This window comes from Cetorhinus maximus, chromosome 25, assembly GCF_964194155.1.
Source record: "Cetorhinus maximus chromosome 25, sCetMax3.hap1.1, whole genome shotgun sequence".
Lineage (NCBI taxonomy): Eukaryota > Metazoa > Chordata > Chondrichthyes > Lamniformes > Cetorhinidae > Cetorhinus > Cetorhinus maximus.
The window spans coordinates 36,773,989-36,793,749 of record NC_135903.1 but is presented as its reverse complement, the minus strand read 5'-3'; the positions used below and the strand labels follow the sequence as shown (position 1 = coordinate 36,793,749).

At 42.8% G+C, this 19,761-nt stretch overlaps 1 protein-coding gene across 1 annotated transcript in view; it reads right to left on the bottom strand.

Moving 5' to 3' along the window:
• nsfa (N-ethylmaleimide-sensitive factor a) overlaps positions 1-9,011 on the bottom strand; it is a 311,021-nt gene extending 302,010 nt beyond the window's left edge. The window contains exon 1 of the mRNA XM_078529818.1: positions 8,953-9,011. The gene's annotated coding sequence lies outside the window, so the exon portion shown is untranslated. The remainder of the gene's footprint in view (positions 1-8,952) is intronic.
• Between the last annotated feature and the right edge of the window lie 10,750 nt (positions 9,012-19,761).

Sequence of the window (19,761 nt, the reverse complement as noted above, 5' to 3'; positions counted from 1 at the left end):
GGTTAAGTGTTAAGGTGCAATATAAATGCAAATCTCTTTCTTTCAGACATTGTAGGAACTTCATTGCATTCAGAGAGCTGAACAGCCAGCTCTGTTGCCTTGTTGCATCTCATTAATGAATAAACCTCTCAATCTCAGTTTCATGACATTTATATGTCACGATTGTACAATGCTATACCGCATTCCAAACTGGTAAATAGCAGAATTGCATGTAAAATAATCACCTTGCAGCTCACAGAAACATTCTGCCTTAGTTTCTTCCAATAAGCATTGGTTTCACTTCACAACTGTTCTAAATCAGAATTTTTTAAAAAACTCATTTACAGGATGTGGGCTTTGCTGGCTGGGCCAGCATTTATTGCAAAGATTGCAAAATGTAAGGGTATAACTCAAGGAACAACTACAGCTTCAGGCAGAGGTTATTGATTTTCGTTATATTACTCTCCATGCAAGATTTATTTACTGTGAAATTGCTTTTCAGTTCTTTTACATTCTTCCTGCCAGTCCTCTGTATTTAGTTAAATCCACCAGTGGTTGCTGTGACATTTTGAGGGTAAATTATACACTATTTAAAATGGTTATCTCATTCTCATTTATGTAATGAACTGATGGACTTTAAACAGCAACTGAGCCTTTGGTTGGATCATTTGCCCATCAGCCTTTGCAGGCAGAAAGTTGCCCGAGCAGCCCAACTGATCTGAATAAGAGAGGACGTGAAAACTACTGTAAAATAAAAAAGGCTTTCATTCATAAAGCACCTTTCACAATGACCAGACATCGCAAAACACCTTACAGCCAATGAAGTACATTTTTGTAGTGCTATCACTATTGTAACGTAGGAAAAACAACAACCAATTTGTGCTCAGCAAGCTGCCAGAAATAGCAGTGTGGTATTCAGCAGATCATCTGCTTTTGTGATATTGACCGAGGGATAAATATTGGCCAGGACATCAGGAATAACTCCACTGCTCATCTTCGAAATATTACCATCAGATCTTTTACATTTCACTGAGGGGGCAGAAAGGGCCTCAGTGTAATGTCTCATCCAAAAGATGGCACTTCCAGAGTGCAGCTCTTCCTCAGTACTGCACTGGAGTATCAGCCTAAATTTTGTACACAAGACCTACAGTGGGACCTGAACTCACAACCTTCTGACTCAGAGGTGAGAGTGCTGTAACTCCACTAAATTTCAGCAGACACCCATGTGTCAACATTATATTAAAATCAGGCTAAAGGGCCACAATTGTTCTTAATATTTGGTTTGCTCTCAACGGGTTCAAAGAATGCTTTACTTTTTCCTAAGGCCATTAGGATTTCCTTTTCTAATTTCTCCTTTTTGCCGCTTACTGTTGATCATTTTAGCGCTACCCTTGTTTTGATCTCCCATTTTTCTCTTTTCCTCTCCTCAGAGCATTGACCCTGACTGGTCTTATAGCTCATTGATGAAGGGTATAACTGGAGCCAATTTTTCCACATTTTAATGAATATTTATTTACAGTTACGGATTACAGGCAAGCACCTCCTTGCCCAACAACCACAGTTTAAGTCAGTGTCTGTTTATAGGGGAACAAATGAATCCCGAGTTAATGTCCACCTAAAATTAAACACAATTAATTTACAATTAACAACCGCAATTCAGTTCTCACCCAAGTGCCCATTTCTTTTTGCATGGACTGAAAATGAGTCGCGGTTGAAAAGGAGGCATTACAACCATGCCTAATTATTTTTATTCATTCATGGATGTTGGCATCACTGACAAGGCCAGCATTTATTGTCCATCCCTAATTGCTCTGTCATAAAAGCACAAAAGAAGTCAAAAGCAAAGAACGCTATTCATCCCATCGATACTCTAATATCAACCAAGTATCTAACTGCACTTTAAACTTTCCTTGACTCCTGATTTGCCTAGCAGATGATATCAGTTTTAAATTTACTTTTCAACAGTTTTAAATTATGTCCTCCATGACAACTGGCCTGACTTACCTTGAACTGATATTCAAGGTTCCCTTCTATTTCTCATCTACAAGCTGCGCTCAGCAAAGGTATCCAAAAATGCAACAGGAGGTAGCACCTGTGTGCTGGTGACACCCGCCTCACCTCACCACCACCTCTCTTGAACTCTTCCCTGCATCTGTGTCGTCAGACTGTTTGTCCAACATCCAATCCTGGATTAGCCATAGAATTTCCTTCAATTAACCATTGGGAAAATCAACGCATTTGTCTTTGGCCTTTACCACTTAACCACAGTCCCTAACCACTGATTCTCTTCCCCTTCTTGTCCACTGTGTCAGGTTGGACCAGACTGCTTGTAACCTCAGCATCCTACTTGAACCTGAATTGAGCTTTTCTGTCCATCAACATGGTCACCTGCTTTTGCCTCCATAATATCACCCATCTCGACACCTCCCTCAACCCATTTGCTGCTAAAACCCTCATACATGCTTTGCTTAGCTCTGGTCTCGGTTATCTCAATGCTCTCATATCTTCTAGTCCGCAAAACTCTGTTTCCTAACTCGCATCATGACTCATTCACCCATTATCCCTGTGCTCACTGACCCACATTGCTTTCCCATCCTGAATAGCTGGATTTTAAAATTCTCTTCCTTATTTTCAAATCCCTCTTTGGCCTTACCTCTTCCCTATTTCTGTAATCTCCTACAGCCCTCTGAGCAATCTGCACTCCACTAACTCTGGTCTCATGTCCGTTCCTCACTTTTTTCACCACTGCTGTGCCTTCACCTGGAAAAATCTTCCCCAGCTTTCCACCACTCTCACCTCCTTTAAGAGCCTCCCCAAAGCCTACCTGTTGCACCAAACTTTCTGAGAGACTCTTGTCAATTGGTGTTGGCAAGCTGTTCAACTGCAAAAGTCATCACAGTCAAGCTCAATCATTTCCCCAACTGACATCCACACACACATGGCTTTTCAGCAGGGGTCCCTGGATACATTCAGGCAGGGGATCCTTTCACTGCTACCCGCTGTATAAACACACTTAGTTATCAGAGAAGTAATGAAGATTATGGGCTACATTTTAATGGTGGGGGGGGTCTTCCTCTGCCCCAAGAAGGAAAGTCGGCCAGCAGCTGATGTATCTGGAAGAAGCCTGCCTTGCAGCCATAAAGTGCTGCCTGTGGGCTAAACTGGCAGTGGTACCTCCGCACCTCAGTGGGAGGAAGCCCCGCCCTTGAGAGCTGTCGTCCAATCAGATTGACCGGAGGCTCTAGCAGTCCCAGCTCAGTAGTGGGCACTGCCCCAAGACTGCAAGGAGGAGCTAGAAGAAGAGCGATGGCTGCTGCAGACAGCTAGCTCCTGGGCTTTTAGGGTGGAGAGGGTTCCGAGCCCAGGGAGAGGGGAGAGGGGAGAGGGTGGTGGGGGACTGGGTATTGAGGGTGGGGGGGTGAGGAACGAAGTGGTGGGGTGGCTTCCTTCCAGCCTTTTTTCAATTCGGCCTCAAAAAACATCCTGCCCACTCCCGTCCGCCCTCCCACGCCAACCGTATTATTGTGTGGACAGCATAATATTAGTAACAAGCTGATATAGCGGGTGGGCTGCTGATTTCGGTGCCTGTCCACCTAACATGGTGACAGCTCGGGGTAAGTGGGAAGGTGGTGGGCTTGGCACCTCTTGTATACCCGCCCCCTCCCGCCATTCCCCTCCCAGCACAAACACGTCCGGTGAGGCCGTAAAATCCAGCCTTATATTTATAATTGAGCTCTGATGCTGTGTATATGGCATATAGCTCTTCAATAGGTTGCTGACTACACTCTCTAGCTGCAGCCTATTAAGTATTAAAGAGCCATGGTTGCTGCATCAGGGATTTTTTTTTCAACCAGGCTAAATTTTTAGAACAGCTGCTCCAAAAGTTCATTTGAAATTGTGTCATACTGACACAGAGCAATCAATTTGTTTGTACCAGTTAAACTCAGCAAATATTCAAGTGTTCCTAAGGCAGAGCATTATAGTAATAGAGAGAACCACTTCAGGATATGGCCAGGCACGTTTGCCTATTTGAGCCTGGTATTAAAACTGCCTCATTTGTAGTGTAGGACATGTGTCGGAAGAAACATTGGGCAGAATTTTCTGGCTGGCGTGTGGGTGGCGGAGCCCACACTCCAGCGCTTAAAATGTCGCGCGAACGTCCCGACATCAGCGCGCGGCATCGCGATATTTCGGTTGGCGGGCGTGCTATGCAGCAGGACGCGCGCCCGCCATTAGTTAAAGGCCTTGTTAAGGCCCTTAACTTGCCAATCGCGACGATTTTGAACTGAGGTTCGCACGGGCCCAACGGGCAGGCTGGTAGGTGATTTTTTTACAAACCTCATCCAGTGGCGGGATGAAGTTTGATAGCGGTTTTACAAACGTTTAATAAAGTTTTTGTTTATTTCATTAATGTGACCCATCTCGTGTGACATTTTCACATGAAGGGAACATGTTAATGAATTTTTTATTGTTCTATTTTTTATATTTACCAGCCTTTTAGCGATCTCCCTGACTCAGGGAGATGTGCACTCTGACAGTTGGGAAATCGCCCCCCCCTCAGCACAGGAAGCACATAGCGCTTCCCATCAGGCAGCCCGCTGGGTGGGCCTTAATTGGCCCGCCCACTTAAAATGGCAGCGGGGCCCATTTCGGCGGCGGCGATCGGCTGCCTGCCCACCACTGAGCCGGTGGGCCCCGCCCGCCCATCAAGGGCAAAGTTCTGCCCATTATGTTGACCACCACACCCAATGCACAAATTTCAAAATCCTTGGGCTTGATTTTATGGCCCCCTGAGGATGGATTTGAAGGCTTGGGGGCTCATAAACTAAAGTGTGTAGGCTTCCTGCCCACTCCCGACCTGTCTCCCATATGGTGGGTGGAAAGCCCGCCTGGCCCTTAGGCCTATTGAGGCCATTGAGTGGCCAATTAATGGTCACTTGAGGGCCTGATTTCACCTCTGCTGCTATTTTACGTACGGCAGGAGAAGACAGAAGCCAGGCGGGGGCAGTCCGGCAGCTTTCACTGCACAGGATACTGTCAGACAAAAAAATTGGAAACTAACCCTAACCCTAACCCTTTAGGGATTCCCCTGTGCCCATTGGAAGCCCCACCCCAAGATCACATCTCCCATTAATCCTCCCCCCACCAGCCTCTCTAACCTGGCCTCCCCCAACCCACCTCACTGCCTTGTTGGGGTCTCCCAGCCAGGTCCGTCCAAAATACCGGACGTATCTCTGAGTCTGGGCTCCATGACTTGTCTTCCTCGGGGACTGGCTGTAGTACCAGCAGTGGCCACTGCTCGATCCTGACACTGTTGGGACTACAGAACTGCCAGCCAATCAGATTGGCCATCAGTTCTCTAGGCAGAACACCCTCCAAGATGGGAGCAGAAATCCCACTCTGAATCGATTAAGGCTGTTCATTGCGGGGCAGCTGGGTTTCAGGTGGGTAGGCTGACGACTGACCTTTCGGTCGGGGGGCGGCCAATACATCTCCCCATATAACCCACCCCCTTGCTTTTCTCTTCAAACCCCTCACTGGCCTTTGCTTCATTCTACATTTGTCTCTGTTACACCATTGCTGGTAGACTTTTAAGCCACCATGCTCCTGTGCTCAAGAACACTTTTTTGGGATTTCCATCTCTCTCCCACCTTCAAAAGTGAACCCCTGTGATGCTCACCCCTCGGCCCTCACCCCCTCCCACTCCCACCACCCCTGCTCGCAGTTTCTCCCCTGCTGTTTGCTCTGCAGCACTGCTCCTCCTATAAAGGTCTGGGATGTCGTGTTATGTGAAGAGCAACACATAAATGTCGATTGTTGTTGCCTGGGTGCCTGAAAAGTTTCTTGCCTCTCTGTACAGGTAATGATGCAGTTTTTCTCTTTTTCACCTGGATGTCGCTGCCTGGGCATTTAGGGAAGTCATTGTTACAAAATAAGGCTGGATGTTTGCAAGAAAGATTCAGATATAATTTAGAAAAGGCTTGATCATGCCTGTTCTTTTGGTCAGCTCAGAGTCTCATAAGGAAAGCTGATGATTTTTAACACGTTTGCGTTTATTATTTTTCTGGGGTGCCATATGACTGGTTTATTTCTCCTTGGCCTCCTGAAACCACACGCACTGAAAGGACAAGATTGTGGTAGGGAAGCCTGTCCCATTGCGTCTCCAAATAACGCTTTTGAAAGAAATACTGGAGGTGATTGCTCTTCCTTCGATTCTCCCTCCTCCCACATGGGTATAGGAGTACGCATGGCACCTTCCCAAATACCAGCTTGGCTCTGTGGTAGCACTCTTACCCCGGAGTCATTTTGGAGGTGGGAATCGTGAATCAGGCCATTTCCAGACATCGCAGTTGTTATGACGTGGCAGGTGATGTGTGCCAGGTGACCAAATCCACAAGGGAAACTTGCCCACACTACCACAATGGTTTTGCAATTTGGTTTTATTACGAGAAGATTTGGGCACTGAATTCAGGAATAATGAGTCCACTGGCACCTTTAGAGATTTCCAAACCTAATTAAAACATTTATTGACAAAAGAAAAGATTTCAAGCACATATATAAGATTACAGTTACTTAATATTATAACACATCCCAAAATGCCCAATTAAACTGACTCCCAACTACACAACCCCTTTAAGGCAACAGTTCAAAATAGATTTTAAATTTAAATAACAAGCCAGCAAATTTACCACAGCACCCACTCGACAATGGAATTCCAAAGGCTTTTCTCCAACTTTAGTTACTGGACACAGCAGACTTTTGCAAACATGGCTGGAGGCTTCCCCAAGGCTGTTTTACACACTCCTTTTAGTTCTTATATGGCCCAAAGACATCACCTTCCTTCCTTCTTTATATATGTTTCTCTCTCTTTAATGTAAATTTAATTATAATATATGACTTTGGAAATGTACTTTTCCCATAATATAAAAATCTTTCATGTTGCCAATATGGTCAGTATCTTTTGGGAAAAATAAACATAATAACCTTGCTCTATTTACCTTGTTAGCTGTAAACGTCCTACCATCCCTTTGAAACCCAAAGAATGCCTTCGCTTATCTAAAAAAAGCACATTTGCTTCACACCCTACATGCTACCCTCATCCATGTTTACTCATTAGCATTTCAAATGCCTTTTATCCCTAACTTCTTTTGATAATTTCAAGCTTGCAGCCTATCTGACTTTAATTAAACCACATAGACAGAACCACCTACACTCACACCCATAAACCTACTTTACAATAAAACAAAATAATATTATGCAACTTATTATAGTTTTGTGACACAATCCTGCCGCCTCCCTGGCAGTGCCTGCTCACACTATTTTCATGGCGGCATGGCAGGGACAGGCTGGACACAGGCCTGGGGTAGAAATAGAGGTGGGCAGATGCCAAGGTAGGCAGGTTAAAAGGCATGTCTCCATTCCCTGGAATAACAGCCCCCTAACCCTCATCCCTAACATAAGATCATAAGAAATAGGACAGGAGTAGGCCATTCGGCCCCTCGAGCCTGCTCCACCATTCAGTAAGATCATGGCTGATTTTCTTGTGTTTCGATTTCCACATTCCCATCTAACCCCTGATAACCTTTGATTCCCTTGCCTAACAAGAATCTATCTATCTCTGCCTTAAAAACATTCAATGACCCCGCCTTCACCACCTTCTGAGACAAAGAATTCCAAAGTTGCACAACCTTTGAGAGAAACACTCACTTTACTTGCTCTTTTCCTTTTTAAATACCTGTAGAAACTCTTACTATCTGTTTTTACATTTCTAGCTAGCTTCCTCTCATACTCCAATTTCTTTCTCCTGATTAACCTTTTAGTCATTCTCTGCCATTCTTTATATTCTGTCCAATCATCTGTCCTGCTATTCATCTTTGCAGAATTGTATGCTTTTTCCTTAAGTTTGATGCTTTCTTTAACATCTCTACATAACCACGGATGGTGAGTCCTCCCCTTAGAATTTTTCTTTATAGTATTTATAGTATTCTGAATATTCAGGAATATACCCTTCAATGTCTGCCACTGCTTCTCTATTGATCTATCCTCTAGCCTAGTTTCCCAGTTCACTTCAGCTAGCACAGCTTCCCCCTCACCCTCCTCATCCCCTCACAGCCATGCCCTCATGTCCCCATATCCACCACTTTCACCCTCTCATTCCCACCCACTCCATACCACCTCCATACTCGCTATACTCTTTTGCAACCCTCACCCCCAATGTCCCATATTTCCCCATGCCCTCCATACCCTCCCGCATCTCCCCTCTCTCCCCACTATGCTCAATCACCCAGCATCCACTATGTATAGAACTCATGATCTCTATCATAACATTGGGAAGTCTTTGAGATGCTCATAAAACTGTCAAAATAAATAGTCACTAAAAACCATTTCAAAAAGCAGTATCCTATTAAGAAGTCATCAAACTGTCAAAGTAAACCAACAACCATTCAAAAATTAGTTCAAAAAACATTATCCTATTAAGACATCATAAAATTGTCAAAATGAAGAAACTCTCAGACCCCTTGACAGCTGTGTCAACAACCTCTGCTGAGCTGAATCCATTAGTGGGCTTGAAGGTCATAATGAGATTCCACTGCACAAATGTATCAATGCAACCTCCAGAGCCGAATATATTAAAGCCTTTGAAGTCATTCAAAGAGCTCAGCCATTCAAGTTTTGTAACAGGAAAGCAGATGTCTAAGCTGAATTTTAATGAAATGTTTAAAGTAAAAGGGACAATTGACACAGTAAAATCTGAATTTCAATATTGTTCAATGCAGAAGAGCAATTTATCCAGTGGATCATGTACTCCATTGCCTCTGAAGACTTTTCCACTTTTACAACGTTGGTCAGTTTAATGGCTACTTACCTTTTCAGAACAAAGCCCAATCATCAATCACAATATTAAAAACATATATAACTTACCTACAGCATTTCATTATGATCTGTGAATTTGGCAATGCTTTTTGAACATACCTGTCAAATGCTTCCTGCCTGCAATTCAAGGATCTGCCATGGTTCATGACACCTCTGAGCTGGTGTGAACCACATCACCTTCAGATGCCATCCCAGCTCCATCAAAATTGCACAGAGTCTGAAATGTCCACATTCGCAATGGAGTCAGCAACGTTGGGGCAGCTGGATGATGGCTTACGACCCATACGCTTATCCCACGCCACGCAAAATTGTCAATGATGGGAATGCGGGCAGGAATCCTGAATTGGGGCCTATATGCCATTTTCAAAGCCCACCCAATGCATTTTGGCCCCGCATCGGGATGGGAAAATCCAGCTCAAAATGTTGTAGATTCAGGACTGGTCAAGGATTTGAGTACATATTGCTAGAAAGGTGCATGACATGGTACAAATGAGTGTTGCATTGTATTTTGCAAGCGACATTAATCAAAGGCTGTGACTGCCTGTTGAGGTGTAGTTAAATGATTGCAAGATATAATTGGAAGAAGAGTAGGAATACCTCTGTCAATTGTAGGTGTAGCCATGAGTTGTTATAAAAAATAACTATGTTTTATTTATGTATATAAAATATCAAATAAACTTACAATAATGTTTAGGAACTACAAGTGCTCACTGCTTACTGGATCACACAGGAGAGAGAAAAAAAGCAAATAAATCATCTGACTCATTATCTGATGAGTCACAATATGAATTCTATGACCTCAACGCCACACACTTACAACCAACGTGTGTCTCAGATTGCATCTCACCCCTCAAAGAAGGAAAATAATATATTATTTCAGAGTTCAATAAAGGAAAACACATAAAGGAACTCTGAAATATAACCCAAACAAATCATCCGCACTGTATCGCCAGGGTGTGTTTCTTGAAGTGGTTTTGCATTCTTGTCACATTAATATTGCTGGTGTTGCTTCCAGGCAAAAAGCTCACAAGTATTTTCCTTGGTTGAATATCTGAGCAGTGTCTTGCACCTGTGGCCCATAAGCCTCAGTGTAGTACTTGCACCTATACCTTCACTGAATGTGTTGTGTCAGTCTAACAGAGTCAGAAACTCTGTGTGACCAGACTCCTTGCATTTCACAAAATGTCATTTCACAGTCTTGATGGAATTCTCAAATTTGCTATTGGACTAGCTGGTGACCTAGCAAGATTAGAATAGAAAGGTGCTGGGAGTAAATAAGAAATAGAGAGGAGACAATAGGAGTTAAAGTCAGAGGTCTTATGGTGGGATAAATGTTGAAACAGGTAGGGTTGTCTCAGCTTGGAGCATTGCTGAACTGATGTCCATGTTCAGAGAAACAGATAAGAGGGTGAACAAGTCCAAAAACAAATTGAAGGTTAGAATTTTTTTTTATTATTCATTCATGGGATGTGAGCTTCACTGGCTGGGCCAGCATTTATTTCCCATCCCTAGTTGCCGTTGAGAAGGTGTTGGTGAGCTGCCTTCTTGAACCACTGCAGTCCAGGATTTTGACCCAGCGACAATGAAGGAACGGCAATATATTTCCAAGTCAGGATGGTGAGTGCCTTGGAGGGGAACTTCCAGGTGATGGTCTTCCCATCTATCTGCTGCTCTGGTCCTTCTAAAAGTATCAGAGTATCAGACGATGCACTGCTGGAGGTATTTCCATGGGAATGAAGAGCCAGAATGTGTACAGAATTAATTGCGGGGCAGAAAAGTAGTGGCAAAGTTGAAAGTTAACAAAAGTTCCAGAGGCAGCAGAGAAATAGCCTTTGGCCCAGGAGAACAAATTACTGGCCAGGGCCCAAGCTGTAGCTGAAGTTGAAGAACCAGTGGAACCAGTAGGACAATCATAAACTCAACAGCTAATAACAAGGCTGGGGATGGATTGTAGGCTAGACAAAGATACTTGATAATTTAAGCAACTGAACAGCTGATCAGAGACACAGCAGCTGAGACAACAGTACAGTTCAATGGAGCAATATAGCCTTGATCTCCAGAGAAGTCGAGGAATTTTGAATCCAAGTTTGAGCAATGATCAATCTGTATTCAACGGAACATTCACTGTAAGTTTCGCCACATCCAGTGTGATGCCACCATGTCATCTAATTCTCCATCTTGCTCCCACTCTGACTTTTCCGTCCTTGGCCTGCTACAGTGTTCCAATGTAGCTCAACATAAGCTCAAAGGACAGGACCTCCCTCATCTTTTGACTGGGCGCTTTACAGCCTTCTGGACTCAACATCGAGTTCAGCAATTTTAGATCGTAACCTCTGCCCTCATTTTGTTTCATTTTTGTTTGCTGGTTTAGTTTATTTCTCTTGATTCTCTCATATTTTCCTTTTTTGGACCACAGCTATATAGCACCTCCGCTAGACACAGCTTTTGTTTCTTTAGTTGTCCCATTATACTCTCTTTGACCTTGCACCACGAAACCTTTTGTCATTTAATCTCTCCTACCCTCCAGCCTTGTCACAGACCTTCCCTTTTTGGTCTTCTTCCCACCATCTCCCCCTCACTTGCTCAAAACCTTTTAAACATTTAAGCATTTCTAACTTTCTTTTAGTTCTGATGAAAGTTCTTCAACCTGAAATGCTAACCCTGTTGCTTTCTTCACAGATGCTGCGAGACCTGCTGAGTATTTCCGGCATTTTCTGTTTTTATTTCAAATTTCTAGCCTTTCCAATATTTTGCTTTTTTATTGAGCAAAAATCCAATGCTCACTGAGGAAAACAGAGACCAGGCGTGGATGGTCAATGAGCAGTGCACTGTTGGTCCAGGTAACTTTAAACCTGCAGTTAATTTATGGCTAGGTCTAAGATTAAAGCCAGGGGAACTTACGTCAGTGGAAGACAGGAGATTGAGAGAGAGAGAGGGCAAAAGATGGCAATGGATGGTCAAGGATAGAACAGCAGAGCAGAGAAATTCCGAAGAAGGCTGTCAGACCAGGAGCCATCTTGAGTGATGCAAAGTTTGAAGTATGGATCTCTATTTTGTTATCTAAATCATATACATATAATCATAAAACAAAACATAGTGAATATTAGAGGCCCTAGTCACTTCCTTCCAATGTGAGTACATATCCATTATCCCTACTCTGTCTTCTACAACTGATCCAATCTCCTAACTATTTTTCAAAATGTTCTTGTCGGGAAGGCTATGGACGTGTATTATCGACTTTCGGAAAAATGATCTTCAGATTATGAGGTAGTTAAAACTGTGGCACTAAATGCTTACGAGCATGTCCCTGAAGCATATCAGTTGAAATTTCAGTCTTTAAAGAAAAGACTGAAGGAAATATTTGTAGAATTTGCTATGGAGAAAGAAATACTGTTGGACCGGTGGTTTCAATCCTAGAAATTTTGAGAATGGGAGGTAACCAATTATGCTGGATGAACTTCAAAATAGCATCCCAATAGCTATTAGATTACATCTGGAGGACCGTAGGGTTTCTAGGGTACAGGAAACAGTGGTTCTGGCAGATGGGTATGATATATCACATAGACAGTTAGGTGTTAGTAGATCTCCATTTGTAAATCCCCATGGAAGCTGGAGAAACAGAGAGTATAGCTTTATGGAGAAGACAGAAGTTATTCCAGTCAAGAAAAATGATAGTGTAGAGTATAAAAGGCATGCAAATAACTGGTAGGCTTTTATTGCCATAAACAGGGCATCTCAAAGCCCATAGTTGGAAGCTGAACAGTAAACTGGTGGCACAAATAAGAATGCTTAAGGAGTCTTTGGAAAAGGTCTATCAGAAAAGGAAATGGACATTAAAACCATAACAATAGCACAAGTGAAACATGTTCCCTCAGAACCTGCTAGAAAGGGGGATATAGCTCAGGATAGTCAAGGGAATTTTTCCTTAACTACTGCTAAAGTGAGTCAAGTTACTGGAGGTTTAGGAGGTTTTGTTTCAAAGGCAGATGTGTTTCCTTATTCCTCCAACAAAACAAGTTCTGTTGAAGGGTCATGAGGACTCGAAACGTCAACTCTTTTCTTCTCCGCCGATGCTGCCAGACCTGCTGAGTTTTTCCAGGTAATTCTGTTTTTGTTTTAAGTTAACAAGTAAATATTTTGAGTGACATTGGGCAGATCAGTCATTAATGGTGGCTGATGATATAATTTGTGTTCCAGATGGTTTGATGAAAGATAAAGTATTAATATGGGGTATTAGTGGGATTTATGAACCTGTTCCCTTGTGTAAAGTCAATTTAAAGAGCGACTTAGTAAACGGAATTGTTACAGTGGGAATTGTTCCTAGTTTGCCTATGGAAGGGATAGACTCTGTATGGGGTAATGATTTGGCCTGTGTAAACATTAACATGACGACAACTGTGTTGCAGCAGGCACTTGATCATGCTGATCTTGCCAAACTCCTAAAAATTATTGTGGCCAAACATGAGAAGCTTATTGCTGATAACAAGCAATTGAAGGAAAAGCTGATCTATGTAAAGTACCAACTTTCACGCACGAAAGATGAGGTTGCTAATGAAAAACAAGAACTGGTGAGAACCCTGGTGTGTTGGTCACCTGAAGCAGAACACTTGATTGATTACTTGAAATGTCTAAATGAATAAATTGTAGAAGCAAATTCAACAAAAATAGATCTTCATTTAAAACTTGATTAACTTCAAGTATCGGAAGTCTCTACTAAGTAATTTTAAAAATGCCTTGAGCAGGAAAAGCAATTGCTGCTGAATCAGAACAGTTGGTTGAATGTTGAATTAAAAACCAAGACTAATGAGCTGTTGTAACTTCATCGAGAAAAGAAGTTGTTATGCTTATATAAGGGTTCAGCAAATAACTCTGAAACAAAAACAACTAAAATCACCAGAGCAGTTGCTAAACTGAATGAAAAGATTAACAAGCTTGAAAAAGAATTGGAAAATAAAAGAGTAAACAAATATTTAGATGAAATTGTGAAAGAAATGGAGATAAAGGTTCCATTTTACAAGCATCAGCGAGAAAAATATGAATGTGTGCTGTACACTGTAGCATATCTCTTGGATAAGCCAGAAAATGACTTGAGTAAAGAGAAGAAAACTCCCTCAATGCAATTTTATTCATCTGGTGTTGATCAAAACAATGAAAATAGAAAGGCTGTCATGGAGGAAGTGAGTGAGGAAGATAATTTTGGTTGTCAGTCAGACATACACAGTTTCTGTCGCAAACCTAAAGGACCTATTCAAGGCATGCTTCCATTATGAGAGGAGAAGAGTGAAAAAAAAAACCCATGTTCTTCTGTATTGGAGAAACCTATGCAAAAGTCAGTTGTAGCATATAGCATGAGTAATATGAATCCATATGTGAAGAGGGGATGACTAGCAGTGTATTGGTTTGCAGTTGCCCCAGAAAGGTTGACAACCCCTAGTACAAGATAGAAACACAAACTGGTCAAGATTTTTCTAAAGAAAACTTTAATGTATCTTCACTACCTTTGGTTGACCATGAAAAGGTTATGGCCCTAAACCATATCACTGTTAGTATTCTATTTAGAGTTTAAAGAAAGGGTATAGGAGAAAAGGCAGATTCTGAGTTATGATAATTCTATCATGTTTAAATCCTGCTAATCCTACTTGTTACATGTAGTGCTTTTGCTTTGGCTAAATCTTTGTAACTTTATAATATATGTGTAATTGTGGAACAACATGAAAAGTTTATCCATATAGTATGTAATAAGCTATTTGTTAGAAGTTTATGATGTTAAGCATCTCTTGTGAAGCCATTGTAAAGAAACCTTCACTGTAGTGAAGTTTTCTTTCTTTCTTCCAAGGGAAGCTTGAAACTCAAACTTTCCTTGATGTTGAGCTTGAAGATCAGGAACTTCAACTCCTGATGGGCCTTGGAACCTTTGCGAACTTTTTGCACATGCACAAGCCAGGACTGGGCTGCGCATGTGCAGATTGGCCTTTTTACATTCTTTGGGGCCCAGTGCATTTGTGCATAGAGAAAAGAGCATGAAAACCCAGGTCAGGTGACTGGGCGCAGAGCACCACAACCAGCAAGTGTCCCAGACAGGGGACATGGGAGAGGGAACAGTGAGAGTTCCCTAAAGGGGAAGTCCCGGGTAAGGGACAGAGATAGGGGACAGAGACAGGTCCCAGTTAACTTAAGAAAAAAAGGAAGGAGCAGAGAAACAGGCTCCAATTAGAGATAGGGCTTTGGGTAGCAGACTTTAAGTGAAGACGGCTCGGGAGAAGCCCTGATAATCGAAGAGGGTTCAGGACAAACCCTGAAGATCCAAGAAGGCAGCTGAAGGTTGGTAACTCTGTGCTGCGGGCACTTGGGTCAGAAGCAGTGATGTTCTGCTCAGCGCACCTGAAGATCTGAAGTTGTGCTTGTGAGTTGGTGCTTGAGTGTCTACTTGGATTTCCAGGGGAACAGAATCTCAGGCGATGAGATTGAAACTTGCGAGGTGGGCAGACATTGAAGCCGTCTGAGTTGGAGTGACTTTTGGAGAGAATTCCAAGGTGAGATCTTTGATGGTGAAGATTGGAAACCCTCCTGAGAGAGACGAAGTTTCAGTGACATTGGTTTACTCAGTGTTACTGGCATCTGGGTGGGTTGTTGAGAAATCTGTGGAATCTGTTTTGGTTGCCTTTGGCATCTATTTCATCATGTGATGTGTTTGACCACAGTTTGCCTATTAATTCATACATACCTCATATTAATCCTAAATTTAGCATCTCTTGTAAATTGTTTTATCTTTCTGACCTTGTATAATAAAGTTTATTTTTGTTTGTTCAAAATCTATGGAATCTCATGGCTTTATTCACTGAGCAATTGTCTTAAGTCGCAAACTTTGTCTACTTTAAACAAAACATTACTGGTCCCTAACCAGACCTCACCAACAACTTGGGGGTCTGGCCAAGGATCATAACAATGTGGATGGATTGAGGGTCTCCGATTTGGTCTCATTGATCTGTTGAGTGACGTCCTCCGATGTATTGCTGAGGTTGAGGTCGACATAGGTGTTTTGGCTCAGGAGAGATAATTCCTGATTGCAGATAACATATAATGTTTTCAGTATCTGTTTGTTCTTGTATTGGATTGTTGCTTGTAACATGCCGAACACTTGTAGCTTGATCCCACCTGGACCACATAACTGGATTTCAGTTGTCCTCAGCCATTATTTTGCTAGCCACGGTTCTTAATCGGACAGCACTGTTACACTTGCTCCTTTTTCCAACTTGAAATTGGTGATGTGTCCATTGAGGGCCCTCCATAATTTTCACATGGTCCATCTCTGACACTCCCCTTCCCTTCGTTGACCTCTTTGTCTCAATTTCTGGTGATAGACTGTCCACCAATATCCATTACAAGCCTACCGACTCCCACAGCTACCTCGACTACAGCTCCTCACACCCCGCTTCCTGTAAGGACTCCATCCCATTCTCTCAGTTCCTTTGCCTCCGTCGCATTTGTTCTCATGATGCCACTTTCCAAAACAGTTCCTCTGACATGTCTTCCTTCTTCTTTAACCGAGGTTTTGCACCCACAGTGGTTGACAGGGCCCTCAACCGTGTCCGGCCCATCTCCCGCGCATCCACCCTCACACCTTCCTCTCCCTCCCAGAAACATGATAGGGTCCCTCTTGTCCTCACTTATCATCCCAGCAGCCTCCGCAGTCAAAGGATCATCCTCCACCATTTCCGCCAACTCCAGCATGATGCCACCACCAAACACATCCTCCCTTCATCCCCCTGGCGGCATTCTGCAGGGATCGTTCCCTCTGGGACACCCTGGTCCACTCCTCCATCACCCCCTACACCTCAACCCCCTCCCACGGCACCTTCCCATACAACCGCAGAAGGTGCAACACCTGCCCCTTTACTTCCCCTCTCCTCACCGTCCAAGGGCCCAAACACTCCTTTTCAAGTGAAGCAGCATTTCACTTGCACTTCCCTCAATTTAGTCTACTGCATTCGTTGCTCCCAGTGTGGTTTCTTCTACATTGGTGAGACCAAACGCAGACTGGGTGACCGCTTTGCAGAACACCTTCGGTCTGTCCACAAGCATTACCCAGACCTCCCTGTCGCTTGCCATTTCAACACTCCACACTGCTCTCATGCCCACATGTCCGTCCTTGGCCTGCTGCATTGTTCCAGTGAAGCTCAACACAAACTGGAGGAACATCACCTCATCTTCCGACTAGGCACTTTACAGCCTTCCGAACTGAATATTGAGTTCAACAATTTTAGATCATGAACTCTCTCCTCCATCCCCACCCCCTTTCCGATCCCCCCTTTTTTTCCAATAATTTATATAGATTTTTCTTTTCCCACCTATTTCCATTATTTTTAAATGTATTTCCATCCATTGTTTTATCTCTACCTTTTAGCCTTTTTAGATTCCTTCACCCCACCCCACCCCCACTAGGGCTATCTGTACCTTGCTTGTCCTGCTTTCTACCCTTAATTAGCACATTCCTTAGATAATATCACCACCTTCAACACCTCTTTGTTCTTTTGTCTATGACATCTTTTGGCTAACTCCACCTATCACTGGCCCTCTATCCAGCTCTACCTGTCCCACCACCCTTAAACCAGCTTATATTTCACCTCTCTCCTATTTTTACTTAGTTCTGTTGAAGAGTCACACGGACTCGAAACGTTAACTGTGTCCCTCTCCACAGATGCTGCCAGACCTGCTGAGTTTTTACAGGTATTTTTATTTTTGTTTTGGATTTCCAGCATCCGCAGTTTTTTGCTTTTACTTCTGCACATCTTTCCAAAGTGTCCAAACCTTTTGCAGTGAAGGCATTCTGTAGTGCTTGCAGGACACCTGTGGGGCTTTTCGGCACCACAGTACTGGCATGGATTAATGGCGCCTTGAACTTTTGTTCCATAAGGTGTCTTTTTCCCTGGAGTGTCTTTGATATTCTTTTGTTTAATAAACTGTGCCATCATTCGGAGTTTTTTGAACCTCTCCTCTTTCTCCTCTCCTCTTAATATGGTTCTGTTTTGTTGACAAACTTCTGATTGTCTGACTAACTGTACGGCCTTTTCCAAAGTTAAGTCTTCTTTGGATTGCAGTAGGTCAGATACGTAACCCTGACTACGATGTGGTCTCATATCAGCTCAGATTTAAGATCTCCAAATTCACAACATTCAGCCAATCAATATAGGCCATTGATAACGCTCACCAGGTTTCTGGACCCTTTTGTTAAATTTGGCTCTTTCCAATGTCATGTTACTCCGTAAATTAAAATAATTATCAAAGACTTTAACGACTTCTTTGAATTTGTCTGATCTTTCCTTAATGCCTTGTCTTGCTATCACATCATCATTGCTCCAATATAGTAAATAATGCACTGAAATAAAAAGAGAAAATGCTGGAAAAACTCAGCAGGTCTGGCAGCATCTTTGGAGAGAGAAACACAGTTACCATTTTAAATCCATATGACACAAGGGCCAAATGGCTTTGAAATGTTAACTCTGTTTCTCTCTCTACAGATGCTACCGGACCTACTGAGTTTTTCCAGCATTTTCTGTTTTTCAGATTTCTAGCACCTGCAGTATTTTTCTTTTAAATAATTTACTGACTTGTTCAGCCTCTGACTTATTGTTTAATCCAGATGCAATTCTGAATCTTAAGAATCTCTTCCTCCATAATGCACAATTCTGTGTCTTAGCTGGCCCAAGTGCCCAAATCGATCTGACAAGGTGAATTTGGAATCCGTAGCTATTTTCAGCTCTTAGAAGGTCTGCCTTGATCTTTAAAACTTTGTTGTAGTAATGGAGCTTTCCTGCGCTGATCAGCCTTTTTCTGATACTGCTGTGGTCGCTGACCCTTTTTGATAATCGTTCCTAAACTTTGCAGACTTCTTAAATGGCTATTAAGCTCTGTGCACTGCTTTCTTCCTGCTGGGGAATCATTTTTAAGCAGCTGACTTTTTTTTCCCATTGGGAAAACCACTTGGTCACCACAAGTAATGGCATTGACCTCAGACCCAGGCTGTGGGCGTATGGAAACCTGCAGTCACAAAAAATGAAATTTGACCAGTGATGCCTAATTCCTGTGCCATTAATTCGAAGATTTTGAACCTTTTTCAAGGTTTTCTCGCCCTTCCTTGATCGTCACTAGGTTGTGCTGCTGGGTGGGGATTTTTCACGGACCACCACGTGCTATAGTGTGGCCCTTAGCAAGCTGAACAGTTGATCTTTTCCCTTCCTCTCAGCCTCCACATCCTCTATGGAACTCTTTTGGTGATTTTCAACTGTCTTACTGAAGTCTTCAGTTTTGGCACTTCTTTTCAGGTCAGACTTGCAAACTTGTTTTAAAGTAGACTTTTGGAGATTTGGAGGTCCTTCACTGCTGCCACCATGTTGTATGTTGGTTGTTACTGAGAAGGAACAATTGCAGAGACATAGATATGTCTGAACGGTAATTGGTTTATTGGAGGAACATGACTATTTACAGATGTACAGGATTAGATGTTACTCAGCCTAAGCCATGAGGACTATCCTGCTGGACTCTTGGTCATGTGACATTATCCTGTTGCAGTGCTGTTTCTCCAGTCCCACACATTACCCATTTCAGCCCTGAACACCCTGATACTACATAAAGTGCAATTACTACATACTGAAGATTATTCTCTGGCTCAGGTTTAGTTTGTAACTTCCCCACAATTCTTAAAGCGAAGTAAGTATTTATAAATTGGTTACATTGTGACAAACAACAAAAAAAAATCCAACTAGTTAAACCAGTAACTCCTCTCTTCTGGCAATGTGAATGCAGCAACTCCCTGTGTTGCAATATACTATATATATGAGTCAGGTGATTGGCATGGGAAATGCTACAAACCACTAGCCCTAAAAGGCGTTCAGCCTTCGCTCGCCGATT